Source organism: Crinia signifera, chromosome 2 (genome assembly GCF_055691185.1).
Source record: "Crinia signifera chromosome 2, ASM5569118v1, whole genome shotgun sequence".
In the NCBI taxonomy this organism is placed as follows: domain Eukaryota; kingdom Metazoa; phylum Chordata; class Amphibia; order Anura; family Myobatrachidae; genus Crinia; species Crinia signifera.
This window is the reverse complement of record NC_139218.1, coordinates 284,512,462-284,529,889: the sequence shown is the minus strand read 5'-3', so window position 1 is coordinate 284,529,889 and position 17,428 is coordinate 284,512,462. Positions and strand designations below refer to the sequence as shown.

Genomic DNA, 17,428 nt, shown 5'->3' with positions numbered 1-17,428 from the left:
TCCTGGCCGCAACTCGTGGCCATGCCCCCTTCTCGCTCCCCGGCAGGCAGGACATTGGATCCCGCCTGCATGTTCTCGGTCGAGTTGACCGAGAACGGGGCTGGGTCACGGCGGTCGAGCAAGCTCGACTATCGTGAACCTCACATTAAATACCCCCCCCTTACTCTTTTTGAAGTTAAAAAGATAATTATTATATTGCAAGTCAAAAACTTTTTGTTATGGAAGTCACGCAGAAAATGCATTTGGTGCATTTTGTATTATCATGCAGAAGTACTGTATTAACATCGAATCACAGATGTAGGCAGTTACATGTTCCAAAAATGCCTGTGACGTGCTTGCGATTTTTGCTGCAACTCTACATTACTTCTTCAAACGTCAGAGACAGGGAGCTACCATAGAAATGCAATTGCAAAGCAAGGAGGGACTTTACATGACAGGTGGCCTTGTTCTTTGCTGGCAAGCCAGCAGCATACAGGAGACTGCAGTTGCAGTTTTGCTTTTTAAGCAAAACTGTGACTGAAGATGAATTAGGCCAATGGAAACTTTGGTAGCTCTGGTGCATGGAAGCTCATTGTATGGTATGTTATAATGAAGATCTTAAGCTTTTTGTTTTTTTAATGGGGCATAAAAAGGGGGCGATTTTAAGCCCCATTTCTAGATTGCTTATAAATGAGGCATGAATCGCTCTGTGTGTATGACCCATAGCGATGCCTATGCCTGGTCCTGTGCACCAGAATTGGCCTTAGAGAGATAGTACATGCACTATCTATTTTAATAAATTGCAGTATTTGGTGTAGCAAAAAACTTTGCAGCACACATCGTGGGTGCTTTGCTTGTGTGCCGCCATGTGTGCTGAGCGAGCTCTGCTTAAGCACCTCCCTCAGCATGAAGGCTAAAATACATTTCGGTCTAACTCATAGATAAACATCATAAAAAGGGATAAAAATGCACGAAGGAGAACATGTGTGTAACTGATGCTTTTAAAAAGTGTGTTTAGCGTAGTTTGCACTTTTACCAATACAATATATTATACTGGTTAACCCTAGGGCCTTAGGGGGTATTCAATATGGGGTCATGGCTGTCGAGCTGACAGCCATGAACCTGTCCCATTTTCGGTCTGCTCAACTGAGAACAAGCAGGCGGGATTCAATGTCCCACCTGCAGCAGGACAAGAAGGGGGCGTGGCCGTGAGCTGCGGCCGGGAGCTCGTCACTTCCCGGACGTTCCCGGCAGAACGGACCTGACTGCTTGTGAAGTCGGGCTCATTCTGCCCAGATACCCTGTTCAATGCTGTCGGGGAAGACAGCATTGAATAGGGCCCTGCAGCCATCTCCCCCGTCGGTAGATGCTGCGGGTGATTGAATACCCCCCTAAGTCTTTATTCATGATGACAAGCTCCTAAGCGAGCCGTGTCATTAATTTTTCCTTTTCCAAGTGCAGGTGGCCTTTTTGCACTTGTCAGAGAAGTTTTAAGGTGCATACACACAGTGAGATTTTTGCTATGGTGATTTTGACTATGCGATTTAGCCAGAAACATGCAATATTAACTATATTTACTTGAGATATAGTCAATATTGGCTTGCCTGCATGAGTTATTTTTTCTTGCAATGCCAATCCCACAGGGCACGCATCAGCATCGCAAGCTGCATACACACTGCGATTTGTGCTAACATTTCTTCCCATTTTGGCTATATAGCTCAAATCGCACCGTGTGCGTGCACCTTTAGTGTACCTGGCAGCAGACATCTGACTACGGCCTTTCAGTTGCACACAGTCCATCATTCTTCAGCACCAAATGTAGGCTTGCTCAGGGCAGGCCTGGCTGTGCTGTGAAAATACTCTGCCATGAAATGACAATGATATGTCTAAACTGCATACTGTTCCATTCTTGCAAAATGAGAAACAAATAAAATATAGGGGGCAGAACAATATGTTTAAGCTGGGTATGCACTGTATTGCCTGTACATGCAGGACATTGAAAGATATTGCTAGCAAGAGACAAGCTGCAGCATGGCCCACGCTCCCCTATTCCCGGGCCTCCGCTGAAGCTCGTCTCATGTACATATATCTTCATTTGAAAATATAAATGCTTCTGTTATTGGTCTATTTGTTATACATACTTTTGTTTTAATAAAACAAACCAGTATAAATATTTAATTAAAATTACTGTTTTTTTATATTTAAGTGAATAGTAATTTGTTTAAAGCTAATAATAATAACATTGTAAAAACAATAAACAAAACAGTGCATGCGCACCAGTGTATGTCCTGTATTTACAATTTTGTGCTCATCCCACTTAAGATTAGCGTCCAGACAGGAAGATGAAGAGATCCCTGTCTAGCAGTGACAGTCCTCAAATGGAAAGTCTGTTGTCCTTGGATACATCTTAACTTCAGGTCTCAGAATAGTTCTGCTGAATCAACTATTGTGAGGGCAGATGAAACATTATATGCATTGTGGTCATAGTGCACAGTGTAAATATCTGATTAGGCCAGCTCACTCCCATGGGACTAAATATTCTCTTATCTTCAGTACATTATTTTACAAGTAGGGATTAAGTGGAACATTATCTGAAATCCAAGTTACTTTATGAAGCCACATTTCAGATGTTTGGAATTTGCCAACACTGCAGATATTTGGAGTTTTGATTGATTTAGGACGCTGTATTGCAGAGAGCCACGTGGAGCACCAAACAGATTTTTTTATGAAATGACAGGATTTTATTAAATAACTAGTATTTAGATCTGCTGTCATGGAACTTTGGAACTTTAACATTCACCTTGCACATTTTTGTTTCCAATATTATTATTAGCTTTAAACAAATTCACTTAAATATTTAAAAATTAAAAGTTATTTTAAATATTTAAAACTGTTTTATAAAATCAAAAGTGTGACCAATTTTTATTTTTTATTCATATTTGAAACAGAATTCCTACATTTATCTGTGATTAGTACAAACTATAATTCACTATAGCAGGGCTGAACAAGTCCTATTTGGGATAGTTTGTATAAAGGGCTCAGTGTTTACATAATTTCTGACTGCCGGGTATCTTGTGATTTATTATTCTGTCAACTGTTTATTACACATGACTATTAACTAGAAAGTGTTTTGTGAAGTATACACAGTAGTGAAGTGTTTCTCACGGACCTATATCCGTGCATGTGTTGCAGATCTCCTAGGTGTAGTAAAGGTGTATTTTTTACTGGATGACACACTTTAAAAGTATGGTGCAGCTATAGGACTTCCTGCTCCGCCTCAATACCAAGGCGGAAAAGGAAGCTACACCTGCAGAATGTCATTACATCTTATTTGCTGGGGCAGGGGGAGTGAATCCTGAATCCCCCCCCCCCCCCTTTCTGGTGGTGTCCACCGGGGCACAAAGCACATAAGCTTAGTGCTGATGCAATATGTCTCTCTGCTCGGCCAGCTCCAGTTTGCATGTGCGAAATTTCGCTACTCATGTAAATCTCACATGCAGCCCAAAGCCAGCACCCACCAAGGCTAGTGCCCCTGTCATTTACCACACACTGGCACATTCATACATCTGGGAGAAGTGGTATCAGTGCACATAACATGCACTGTTACCACTTCTCCCACATAACAATGATTAATACATCTTCCCTTGTGTAACACTGTATCAATGGGTTAGGGCAGAGGCAGAACTACCATTGGTACAGCAAGTGCAGTGCACTGGGGCCCCTGAGGACTAAGGGGCCTACTGCTGCCCTTGTCACCCACTGTTTTTCCCTGTCACACTCTGCCTCCCTCTGCTGCTACCTGTCACCCTCGGCTTCTCCCTGTCACCCACTGCCATATTGCATATTGTGAACTTAGGATGGGGTGGAGGAGGGGGGCCCAAATTAAATTTTACCACCCACAAGTTCCGCCACTGGGTTGGGGGTTTAGGTACTCAGCCTTGGATGGAGATAAAGTACCAGCCAACCAGCTCCTGACTGTCATTTATCAAACCCATCCTGTAACATGGCAGTTAGAAGTTGATTGGCTGGCACTGTACTGTAGCTCTGTCCACTGTATCTCCCTCCAGAGGCTTAGCATTAAGACCTCTTAATCATTAAAGTGGAGTGCAACCAACACCTGCTAAATCAAAACAAGCAATGATCAGTCTGTGTATAAGGCAAAGCATCTGTTTTACAAATGTTTTATCCATATGAATGATAAAGTGCTCTGTATTATTTTCACATATGTGGTTATACTATATGACTGATAAGAACGGTATGGACTGCAGAAAGGTTGCATGTGTGGCCATTGATGGCAGCATCTTAAAATAGTTATCCAGATGATGAAGTGAAAGGTCTTTTAGGGTAACTGGCAAGGATGTTTATTATGAGTAGACATGGGTGTCATTAGCTATATAACTCTGGTTTCCTGTTCATATATCTCTGTGTGTTAGATTTTTGTTTGCATACATGATTTTGCTAGGCATGCAGGTTCTCGGAGAATGTAAAATAATCCCGCAGGCAAAAATTACCAAACAACATTTCTTAAGTGTAGTTTTGATCTTACGACTGTCATATAATGAGTCAGATTTTAATGAGCCCAGTATCAAATTGTGACAGCTGAATCTACCCCTATTAAAATTCAGTAACAACATGCTCCATCATACACTTTGCCAGATTGTTGAACCCACATCAGTTTATTTTTTGCTCTACATGCCAGGATATTAACCATCGATTCATCTTACTAGAGTAGTGGTGTTAAATAAATCAGTGTCATAGTGTGATCTCATTTAGACGTTCCCTTTGTAGAAAAAAAAGTCAGTACACCATATGTGTTTAGGTCTATGTGCACTGCACAGATTGAATTATTTATTATATCTTTTGAGAAATATTGATTATCTTTCCATAATGGGTGAGGCAAAAGGTCTCTGCTGTGCCTATGCTCTGATTTGACATCAAACACCTACTGTAATGTTATGGGTCAGCACAAGAATTTGCTGGTCAAGAAAATGTCATGTGCTCTGTTTGCACCATCAATAGGGAGGGAAGGAGTTGGGAAGAGAAGGGGCTTTACTTGAGATTTAAACTTGCTGGGTATTATTATTTAAATGTGATAAAGGGAGGGGAGAAGGTTGCTTTTTCTGTGTTACAGGATTATCAAAAATTATATTAGCTTCAAAGCTGCTCACAGTATGACTCACCTTAAAAGCATTAAGTTACTAGTGTAATACAAACAGGACTGACTCTTGATTGCAGCATCAAACTCAGTAATTAAAACATAAGAACTATTAACATCAAGCAATGGTAGAGATGGACTCCTTAGACATGAATTCAGCTAATAATGGGCCATTCAATGCCAGCCCAACCATCTTAGACCAGACTTTGGGGGTCATTCAGAATTATTGCTAGGCTTGCACACAGAGGGAAAACCATGTGCAATTACTCACCATCTAATGGCTTTCCCCCATGTTCGCATCGCCGAGTAAGTCTACTCGGCACGCCTTCGCACTCCCAGAAAATACAGGCATACCACCTCAAACGCCCGGCACCTGTCACTCAATTTTCAACGGCCAGTGATGGTTAGCCAATTATGTCTGTGATTGCACGGACGGCTTGCACATGTGCACTGAGGACCTTTTTACATGCGCGGTCTTTTCGATCATTGCTTGGGCTGCAAATTTTTAGCTAAGCAATGGGGTCTGAATGACCCTCATTGTTCATAATATGTAGGTGGATGGCCTATGTTGCACAAGCAGACCTATGTGTTTGCACTGGAAATGCCTATGGTGTAGAATTGCAAATTTTATAAGAAAGTATACTGGCAAAATTGAACATAGACATATGACATTGACTTCGATACTGTAATTTTGGACCAGGGTCCGTTTCTCTGCCCATGTATGCATACAGAAAATACTTTAATGTGCTACACAAGTCATTTTACACACACACATAGGGGTATATTTAATGCCGTTTAGGCGATATTTTTTACTTGACTTATTTATTTATTTATTAACAGTTTCTTATATAGCGCAGCATATTCAGTTGCGCTTTACAATAGCAGACAGTGAAACAAAACAGGGTATTTACAGACAGTCAAAATGTAGGAGGGCCCAATCTATAGACTTGTGATCTTTCTTCCTATTTGATATTTTTTACTTGACTTGTGATCTTTCTTTCTGATCATAAAATTGCCGGCTATTGTTTATACAGAGATGTCTTAATGACCTTTTAACAGGATGTAAAGGATTGGTATGCTGTAAGAGACGCACAGTATAAGTTAGGTGTAATTAACGCTGCATGCAATGTCTACCATTCCATTGACAGGAAGTGGTATTTTTCCTCAGAGTCTATTGTTCGTATTCATAAGGTCATTGCAGTCTGTCTTTAGTTTACAGCATTGAATTTACTGCAGTGGTATTTCAGGCTGAAGTACTTGGTCCGTATTGTTCTAAATGGTGCTGCAATGGTATAACTATACTAAATTCTATTGAATAGCTTTCACTTATAAAACTGTTGCTGGAACCAAAACAAAACCCTTTTCCATGTTACAGTAGCATGGACTTTGTTATTAAAAATGGTGACTGTAGCAGAGTCTTTAGCCAATCGTCTAAAGGTGCCCATACACGGTACAATTGTTGGGTGCGATGTGATGCGCGCTCCCATCACACATCTCATCGCACAGCTCAAAAAGTATGTGCTGCACATTCTTTTTGTACTAGATCTCATCTCATTGCATTGCAAAACCTATGCAATGTGATGCCATCTAGTCCAAATTGTATACAATAAGGTGCCCATACACGCTGTGAGAATCACATGCGTTATGGGCTAGATTCGATCTAAAAGCAGTACAAAAAGTACATACTTTTTGTACTGTGTGATGCGATGCCCGCGGGGAGCGCACATCACATCCCATTGCATGCTGCTATCGCAGCGTGTATGGCCTCCGTAAATACTGTATCTGCAGTGGACAGAGTAGCCTTGCATGTAGAGCTGAGACACCCAGACAGGCTTACAGGCACTATGAATGTGATTGCTGAGTGTGCTTTTTTTCTGTCAGCTGATCTACAGCAGCTGAATGATGGGGGTGGGGACAACTTATAAGGCAGATGCTTTCTGCACTGAAGATAATTGTATTGACAGGAGGATGCCAAAGTACCTGTTGCTTACTTAAGTAAACAGGTTTGTCCTTATATCCTCTGTATAAAGATAGACTTTTAGTGTTTGAAGGTGTATGTTTAGTATGTTACATTTTGGGAACTTGCTTAAATAAACACAAATAAAAACAAAGTAAAGCTGATAGCTACATAGTTACTTTTACATGGAATGGTGTTCCTATATATACATCCCAGTCTAGTGTTTTACACTCCCCAGTGTCTGCACATGCCGCTCAATCTGAAAATTTCATCAGCAACTACATGTATGGAGCGGGGGTCCCGGTGACATCACTGACCAATATTGTTAATGACATCGGTCAGTGTGTATGCGCTATGCGATTCTCCCGCAGCTCTGCCAAAATAGTTATCAATATCGGTGGTGCCAGTAATCACCCAGTGTGTACCCAGCTTAATTGATAAATATGCCTAGTTCTCTGATTATTATTATTATTGCTTCTTTTTTCCAAACCTATGTACTTTTGAGGTGCAAGTGGTACGTGACCACAATGTATAAATAGAAATCACAGAGCTCTGCACTGACCATTATAAACTAAATAACACCATAGTAAACAGCCATCTCACCTTTAAAAAGCCATAAATGAGTTGGCAGATGAGCATTAAACCAGGGTTGCTTACCCTCCTGGAATGGCCGGGAGGCTCCCGAAAATTGTGTCCCCCTCCCGGCTCCCTGAAAAGGTGGGCAACCCTCCCGGATACCGACGGCTTCCCCCCGAATCTCCCCCGTGGCAGCGTTAATTCCCTGAGATTCGCAGCTTTTCTGAGGGAGGGGGTGTGGCTAAAGATGCAAATCAAATCGCATCATTTAGTTGTCCCCCACTCATCGAGGACCCGCGGATTGCGGGATTTTCAATACTGGGGGGCAGAGCTTGATGACTATAACGTGTATAGATTTATTTGTAAAAGTATTGGAATGGGGTGCATTTTTACATTTATTCCCCTTTTTTACTGCTGTATAATGCCCATAATTTAAAAATGTATTTGCTTAACTATGGTAACTAAAACACTTCCAGTTAGTTTTCAATTTACTTAATTTAAAGTAAAATAAATATTTTTTTCTCTCTGGAAAACCTATCCTCCGACTTTTGCTTATGGCTGTATGCACATTACTGTGGGAGTGTGGACAAGGAGAAGCTTATGAAGCCACGTGAAATAAAGAAGGTGCATGACAGAGTGTTAACCTGTGGGAAAGTAAGCAGAGAGAAAAAGAATTGACATATGTACACACGGAGACATAGAGATGTAGCGCCACTCTTTCAATCCCGGCGCCCGCCAGATCCTTTTTCACTGGAGAGCGCCGGCTACAGATCCTGCCGCCGGCCCCCGCCGCCGCATACGTCTCACGCGCACGCACGTCCCAGTATCAAGGCGGCTGGGCAGAGTCTCCCTGTCTGTCTCCGCTTCAGGGAGATGCTGCCCAATTTGGGGGGGGGAGGGGGTGGTCGGGACGGATCCGTTGCCAAGGGGCACACTAGCATCTCGTGGGTGCGCGCCCCTGGTGGTAGCTGGCTGCTGGCGGGGCTGGTGATAGAATCGCCAGCCCCTGCAAAGATGACCCCCGTTACATCTGTACCCTTTCTTCTATGGATTACATTTTCATTCTGGTTCATTACATCAGGTAGTCTTATCTCACATTGCACCAGAGCCGCACAGCTCCTAGCGCACCATCGGTCAGACTCCCGGCTCCACATACAAACTGTGTCACTGGAAGAATACCACCAACTCGTTTCGTCACTCATGATGGCCATTGTGTCCTTATATCTCCCAGAAGCTTGAAGAATGGACGTATGAAGCTGAATAGTCCAAAATAAGCCCACGCTCACATGCTTTGGACTGATCCGGACCAGCCTCAGAAGATTCCATTCCCTGTTGGACCCACACTGCATCCGGAATAGGGCACTTCCGCCACCTCAATTGGCCACAGTTGTGGTAGACTACTCCCTTATTTTGGACAACTATCCAGCTTTATATATCCATTCTTCAAGCTTCTGGGAGATATAAGGACACATTGGCCCTCAACTAAGGTGGACGGTAACAAAATCCTTTTCACTAACTGTTTTCTTGGTCCGAAATTTTTAGGAATTCTAGGAACGGACAGCCACAATATTCACCTTGTGGGAGGCTTTATTCCCTATGCATCATTACCAAATACCAAAATTGTGTGTTTTTAATAATTGGTCACACAATGTATTTTATTAAATATATCTAATTTTAATGTGAAATTGATTATACTTTACATACATTTGCTACATTACAGGCACCAGTGCTGCTATTCCCAACCTCTTCTTTGCCCAGAGACTGTGGCTAGAAATAATCAGAACACATTGAAAGTGGAGCCATGGGCGCAGGGGATTGAGGTCCCTCTGAGATTGCTAGATACATGAAGATTATCTTCAGGCAGCCACCCAGTGGGCATTTCTGACTTGTGGAGTCAAATGCAACCATGTCAGGGATAGCACAGCCTGGCAAGGTTACATCTGATGCATCCACACCAAACAAGTGGCTGATATACATTATTTCAATGTCATGTAGTCTCTAGTGTACACACTTAAAGATTTATCTGTCCAATCGGTCTGGTGGTAACAAAAGATTGGTAATGTATGGGAGAAAAGACAATCCAGTTGTACTATTACCATTAAGAGTATCATGTGATCATGTCTTACTTACTTTACACTACCCAATCACTCGCTGAGCCACGGATAATGCTTAAACATCACCATACAGCTATAGTTTTAATTGGGTTAAGGGGTGTACACATGGTGCAAGATCTGTACTATATGGCCTTGCCTGCACAATCTATTTTTCTATTTGATGCAGTGGGGCTGCTCTTTGGGATCAAATCTAAATCGAATATAATCCAAATTGAATAGAAAAACAGACCACATCGAACCGTGGGCATGGGGCATTAATTTCTAACAGAACTTTATTGTTCCTAAACAGAGAACAACCCAGCCGTGCTGACTCAGTGTGTTGGTATGCCAGCCCTGCCAATTTATACTCCCAGTTGTTTGAAGCTGTAGTCTGCACATTTCAACCAACTGCACCCAAAATTGTCTCCTCTCCAAAGCCCTGAATCATTAGTTTTTTTTTTTTTAATTACTATTTTAAATTAAACCATTGAATACAAGACAAGCGAGGTACGAATTTATAAATGTATTATTTATAGTTCTTATTTAATTAAATGCCACATTTTGGTTTGGGTGTTGTTAATTAAACAAATAAATAAGGCTTCTACCTCAAGTGCTAATATTGCTTCCTGAGCTGAAATGTATGGTCAAAAATATCTGAACCACTTAACATGCCAATTAAAGTACTCTTAAATTTTATTTGGCATTACATTTTATAGTCATGTCGTGTTCAGCAGTTTGTAGATTTGGGATACTCTTATTTCATACTCCTTTTAAGGGTTTTAATAAATATATATATATATATAATCTTACATAATTCCATCTTAAAAATGTGCAGCTCTGGATCATCTTTTATAAACTGCATTAAGTTATACATAGGATATGAGTGCTCAAATATTCTCTGTAAAAGTGCTACAGAATATGTGTGCGCTATATAAATAACTGGTGATAGATGTTTAGACCCGGAGCCATCGATAGGTTGTACTACTATATTGTTATGTTAGCCGATATCTCACTTTTGTTTTAGTTTTATTAGTCTGTAACTGTGGGCCTTATTTTGGTTCACTCTTTCTGACAAAATACTTCTTAGATGGACAAAACCATGTGCACTGCAGGGGGGCAGATGTAACATGTGCAGAGAGAATTAGATTTGGGTGAGTAATTTTGTTTCTGTGCAGGGAAAATACTGGCTGCTTTATTTTTACACTTCAATATAGATCTCACTTTGAAGTAAAACCCCACCCAAATCTAACTCTCTCTGCACATTTTGCATATGCTCCCCTGCAGTGCACATGGTTTTGTCCATCTAAGAAGGATTTTGTCAGAAAGAGTGAACCAAAATAAGGCCCTGTGAGACAATGATACGGTACGGTAGCATTCCAGTGTACCTTTTTTATTTTGACAAAAAAAATTACATTTTGTGTGTTATCTTATGCTCGTACTCTCACTTTTATGATTTACATTTTGCTGCTTCAATTATTAAAAGTATAAAAAAGAAAATAACTGGTGATAAATAATAAATTAAGGTGATGACAGAATCATAGACTTGAGCTTTGACAGCAATCCATTCAGACTGGCCAATATCTCTTGAAAGATGGGCAAAGATAGGCAAGACCAAATAAGTCTAAATATCATAAAGTCATAAAGTCTTAAGCCCCATTCACATGGGGCAGCCTGGCTTTTTTAGCTGAGAAACGTGCTGCAGCAGGACATAGTGGGACATTGCAATGCTGTGTGCTGAGCGTTCGTGCTGAGCAGGGCTTTGACTATTTTTATAATAGCCAAAGCCCCGCGGCCATGCGGGACTGCGCATTGGCATCGCTGCAGGGCACACGTGATCTAATTTCTAAGTGATCTAATCAGATCGCTTAGAAAAGGAACTGAAATTGCCCCATGTGTATGCCCCTTAACCCATATGGGCCTGATGGTTAGTGCACATCGCTGATGGTGAAAGGACTGTGCATGCGCAGGATGTTTACTGCACATGTGCAGCCCTCCATCTGCGAGTCCGCTTGCCTATTCCCAAAGCCGCAGCACAGTGGAGGGGGGAGGAGTAGGGGGCGCATCATAGCTGTGTTCTTGGGAACAAGGATGAGGCCAGGCTTTCCATGGCTGCATGCAGATTCCCTGGCCTCGCTGGGCGAGTATGTCTCCCATACTAAGTAAGTCTCAGATTATGCAGCCTTGCCAAACCAAACCGATGGTCGCAATGGTGATCTGCGTCTATGGACGATGCACCCAGATTGCAAATGCAATGCAGGAGGTGTATATTTCATATAGAAACCTCCTGCAGCATTTGCATGTTGGTGGACAGTATTCCAAAGCTGTCATAAAATGAACTGAACATCACATTGAAGCCACACTAATATTGGACCAATTTGATTATATTGCCAAGCAAACCTGAAAATCTAAATGTAGTAATAGGCCATGAATGCTTTCTTAAGTTATTTATGTATTTCAGTTTATATAAAAAAAATATTATCAAATAAGTTATACATCCAATTCCACAAAGTGGTAAAATTGTGTTCAGGCTAACGTGGGAAGAACTTGTAGCGGCCAATCTGCCATATTGGGAAAGGTAAATGATGCCACACATAAACACAGAATTTTGCTTTATATATGCGTACAGTACAGTTCCATCCCGATGTCTATACTTCAGGTGCATTATCGTTCATTATCATTCTTTGTATAGTAAGGATTGTTTTATTAAGAGTTCCATTAGGGAACTTTTACTTGTGTCTTTGGGCTATGTAAAATAAATATCAACAAATCACTTTAAGAGGGGCAGAATTACTGACTCGGACAGCCTGCTGACGAGTTGTCTAGATAATAGATGTTTGGCTTCTTCACTTTTATTAAAATAAATGACACCTATCAGCTGAAATGTACTACACAGCAAGGGTTTCTGATCATATGTGGCCACTTATGTGCACTATTCTCTCCTAATGGAGGGTCCCATTGTTTATGCAAAAATGACCACTTCCCTAGTACTTTGGTATCGCAGCTGTTTACCAGCCCAGTATCAGGTCTTCAGTGCGCTTTGTGCTGCCACCTTCCTCAGATCCCATGCCTGGAGCAGTGATGCACTGACCACAGAATCCTAAGGACGCTCCAAGAAGCTGTGCAGGATGTATGGCAGACACTGTAGCAGTAATGCTGGCTACTGGCTTTTGGTTCAGCAATCCTACTAGCGAGAGGCATGGAACCTAGGGCCTAATTCAGACTCTGTTGCAGTTTTTCAAAATTTGGCAAAACTTCAACTAGCAATGGTATGACTGCGGGGGTGGCTTGATGACTGTGTTTTGGAACTTCTGCCATATATTGTAGTTGTGACTCCCCTACCATCTGCTTTGTGGTATAGAAAGGGGAATAAAGAGCCTTCAAGTCTTATGATGTAAAAATGTAACGCCACCAGGACTTGACATTTGTTATTGTCACTTTCTTTATAGTTAGATTTCTTGCTCAGGGGTCTATGTACTAAACCTTGAAGAACGATAATGTAGACAGATATGAAGTACCAGTCAGCTACTACCTGCCATATTACAGGCTGTGGGACAGATGAATTAAGCCGGGAAAAGTGATAAAGCGGCCGAAGTTAATGAACCAACCAATCCGCTCCTTTACTGTCAAGTTATAGGCTGGGATTGCAAAATGACAGTTAGGAGCTGGTTGGTCATCACCTTCCACATTATTGCTTCTCCAGGCTTAATACATACAGTATGCCACACAGTTTGAAACATGACAGTTAAGAGCTTGTTGGGTGGTGTTTTAGGGTAGATGTATGATCCTCCATTATGGTGGAGAAGTACACATATATATCTGCCGGTGTGTGCAAGACTCGCAAGATGTAGTGTGTGTGCACAGGAGCCATCTGGGTGTGAGACAGTGCATCAGCACTAGGCGGATGCACTATGGGGGACCTGGCGGACATCGCCTGAGAAGGTGTTTTGACTCCCCCACTTTGGCATCCAAAATGTTGATGCATCTTGTCGATGTCTCTTCCTGCTTCACCTTTGTTAAACCCACACAATATATAATCTAGTATAATACATCTGCCCCTTTATCTCCATCCACTTTATTGCTCATCAAGGCTTAGAGAACGTCAATCAGCCCCTAACTGTCATGTTATGAGCAGTGTTTGAAAAACATGATTTCTTGTAATTGGTGGGGAAGTAGGCTATACTGTACATAGTACTTTAAGACTGCAATTGTAAAGTACAGGAACAGTTCATGGCCAATTCTCTGTCACAGATAGCCACCTTATGGAATAGAACCTCAGACCTAAATGTACCAAAGTTGTGTGGGAATGAAAGGTTTTAAAGAAAGGTTGGGTTGAATGATACCAATCAGCTGTACTTAATATTAGGTGTGCCTGCCTGCACTTAGGACATTTGTGACACTCCTAGTATTGTTGAACTACAAGTCTGAGCATACAATGCTATGTGGCGAATAGACAGCAGTACTGTATATACAGTAGTGCACATGATAGTTTAACGTGACTAATAAAAAATATTCAAATCAGCAGTTATGCTTTGCCTAGATTTGCAGCGTTACTGCTGACGTTGTAGTGCTGAAACCGATGTTCTTATTGATGTGTACTTGACAGATGACTAGTCAACAAAAAAATGGCTGCAGCAGATGTATTAATTGGAATACAGTAAGCATATATAACCAGCATTGTCACTGCAACATTTTTGAGAAAATTGTCATTAATGTTGATCTGCATTTCATTACAGTGCAGAAAGCACTCTTGTTTACTCAGCAGGACACAGACAGGCAACAATTTTACCGCAGCTGTTGCTGAGTTACAGGTCTGATCACCTTCAAGCAGCCACTGAGGATTGTGGGAGTTGTATTTTAGCAGCAGCTGGAATGCTGAAGGTGGCCATCCCCTGCAGCAGAGTGATGCGGATGCTATCATCTTATCCTGATGTAGGTGACGCTGAGATTCTGTAAAGGAAATTCCATTTTCATCAGTATGGATACACTGTTGTTTTGCACTCTAGTTCTGCTGTATTGCAGTGTCACTCACAATCCCAGAGCCAGTAAATAGAAGACAGGGAGCAGCAACTGGCATCCTATTGGTTCCTGTGGGCTGGGAGGGATTGGAAGAAAGGGCTGCAGTTTTCCAGCTACACTGTATAAACCATCTCTCTCTGCTTCATCATCTGATGGGAAAATCCCCTGGAAGGGCAAGGCATATGTGAGTGTGCCAAAAAAAAGAAGATAGGGACAATACAGAATTTGCTGCAGATAAGACCTTAGCGTAGTGATAGAGATGACGCTGCCGCTGCTGCATTTGATGGAGCTGTGGGTGGACTGTGCAGAGGAACATCAAGTGCTGTGAAAGGTAAGAGGATTTGTTAGTGTCCCTGAATGTAATAAGAGTTTGCTGCAGTGTGCTGCATACAGAATATTGCTTACATGAGTCAGGATCAGCCTTACAGGGCAAAGGCTAGAGCACACAGCCAGATCTATGAACTAGGAATAACAGATGGTTTCCTGACTAGTGTTCTGCTATGTATTGCCCTGCACATTTATCCTTCAATTTACTGTACTTTGCGCGTTTAAGCGACAGATTAAAACACCTTGTGATTTGCGGTTATGTATTATAGTATTGACATGGGGAGATGACATGACGTTGCCATCAATTTAGTTCCAGAATTGCACAGGGTGACATTTTCCTTTACAAGTAGTTAATGTAAAAACGCAGATGCTCTACGCAGCGCCTGTAGGTCACAGCCTTGCAGTTTTGTGTTGCTTTTTATTACATCACGTACTTCAAACTCTAGCCAAAATCTAAAGACTGGTGGCCTCTCATTATGTCATTTCTATATTTTTATCTTATAGATAAGTGGATTAGCTATGGAAATAAACTTACTGCAATTATGCTGTGTTCATGCAATATTAATGAGAACACACAGCCAGCAGAATAAATTAATGGGAACAGATTTCTGTTTTGAAAGCCCTGCTATTGCTTTTAGCAACAAACTTTCTAGCTTTCATCAAGTCTCAAGTGTCAGATAAGGAGGGTTCATTTGAAATTGGCGTTTTTGTGGCAAAGGGCGTATTTAAGAATAAGTCAAGTATTGCCAATCCTGTAGAATGACAAGGGAAGGCTAGGCCTCAAGTGCATGACTATTTACTTGTGCAGCATTGACTGGTTCAGTACATAAGCCTTTGGAAAAGAAATCCTGAAGTATGGAATTCAGGACAAAAAAGCAGAGTAGTTTATAGATAAGTGAGATACTATATTGTTATATGTGTGTGTATGCATGTACATCTAAACAGAGCTGTATGTTTGTTTATGTAAACAACTATTTGTATGCGTGAGTGTGTACACAAACACAGGGTTGGTTAAGCCCTGTTCATTATATCTACCATTATACCTCTGCAGTTGTTCCTGTGTTCTTTGGATCAGACCTTCCGCTTTAAACAAAATCCTTGACTGCAGTTCCAAAGAGTCACTTTGTAATAGTGGGAGCAGTTGACTGCAGAACCTCTGCAGTGAGCTTGTCTTAATTAATTACTATGCCAGCAATTTAGGGGGCAAAGGTATGCTGTACCATAAGGTTCTTGTATTACCAATCACAGATCACACGAATAATGGCTTAAAAACCAAACTATTAATGGAGACTAGTTTATCATTTGTTCTGGGCCAAATGTCAGTCTAGCATGTATCCCAGTCATTATAAGAAATTATCGGGCCGATTTGTCTGAATTTGTCCCCGTTTCTGATAGTTGGGGTGTGCGCATAGTCGCTCATGCGCATGTGTAATCTCCATTCGGCAAGTTTTTCACTCGTCGGGCGTTCGCAAAATGAGTGACAGGCAGGGGGCAGCCACTTAGGCCCGCCTAGCGTTTCATGGGCGTTCCCACAAAAATGGTGTGCGCGCCCATGGTAATGCTGGGTGTACCGCAGCAAATGCGGGCTGGGCACTGTCTACTTGGGGCGGGTGGATGACAGTATAAGTCCAGGCTTACTTATTATACCAAACAGAGGAAAAATCATTCAGTGGTGAGTAACCATCAAGCTATTTTTTTTCCTCTATGCGGCCACATGTGAGCGCATGTGTAAGTGTACACATCCGCTCGCATCATAGTGAGGGGATTAGGATAGCAGGGGGGGCGTGCGTTCAGCGGGCAGTGTTTACCTGCTTGCTAGGCAGCGAATATATGCAGCCTAGCAAGCAGGTCTGAATTACCCCCTATATGCAGAGTAGGGGGTACAGTTACTAAGATGGGAGTTCTATTGAAGATTTCATCTTGCCCAAAGCTACCAATCAGATTCTACTTCTTATTTATTTAGCTTAAGGCCCATACACACTGCAGCAGGTTACAGCGGCTTTCAGCTCAAAGCCGCCCAGTGTGTATGGTCCGGCGATGAGCGCTGCTGCAAACTCCCGCAACATCGCCGGGAAAGCTGCTCATCTGCTGGTTATACCAGCAGATGAGCGGCTTTCAGGACAGCTTTGCATAGCGCTCCGCTTTGCAATGCTGTTCTCCCCCCCTCCGTCGGCGCCGGGCCGGCGTAAAGCCGCTCAGTGTGTATGCACTGAGTGGCTTTCCCCACAGCGATGATAGTGATCATCGCTGTCCATACACGCTGGGCATAGTCGCCCAGAGTGTATGGACCTTAAGTTCTCTAGAAGATGATAGATAGAATCAGAT

The 17,428-nt window shown here is 42.0% G+C and overlaps 1 protein-coding gene across 12 annotated transcripts in view; it reads left to right on the top strand.

Annotated features, from left to right (window-relative positions):
• The window catches only part of MBNL2 (muscleblind like splicing regulator 2), a 149,602-nt gene that overhangs the window by 32,260 nt on the left and 99,914 nt on the right, over positions 1 to 17,428 (top strand). The window contains exon 1 of one of the 12 annotated variants that reach the window (XM_083168772.1): positions 14,750 to 15,107. The exons of the other annotated variants lie outside the window; for them this stretch is intronic. The gene's annotated coding sequence lies outside the window, so the exon portion shown is untranslated. Of the gene's footprint in view, positions 1 to 14,749; positions 15,108 to 17,428 lie in introns of those variants that run through there. 12 annotated transcript variants of the gene reach the window in all.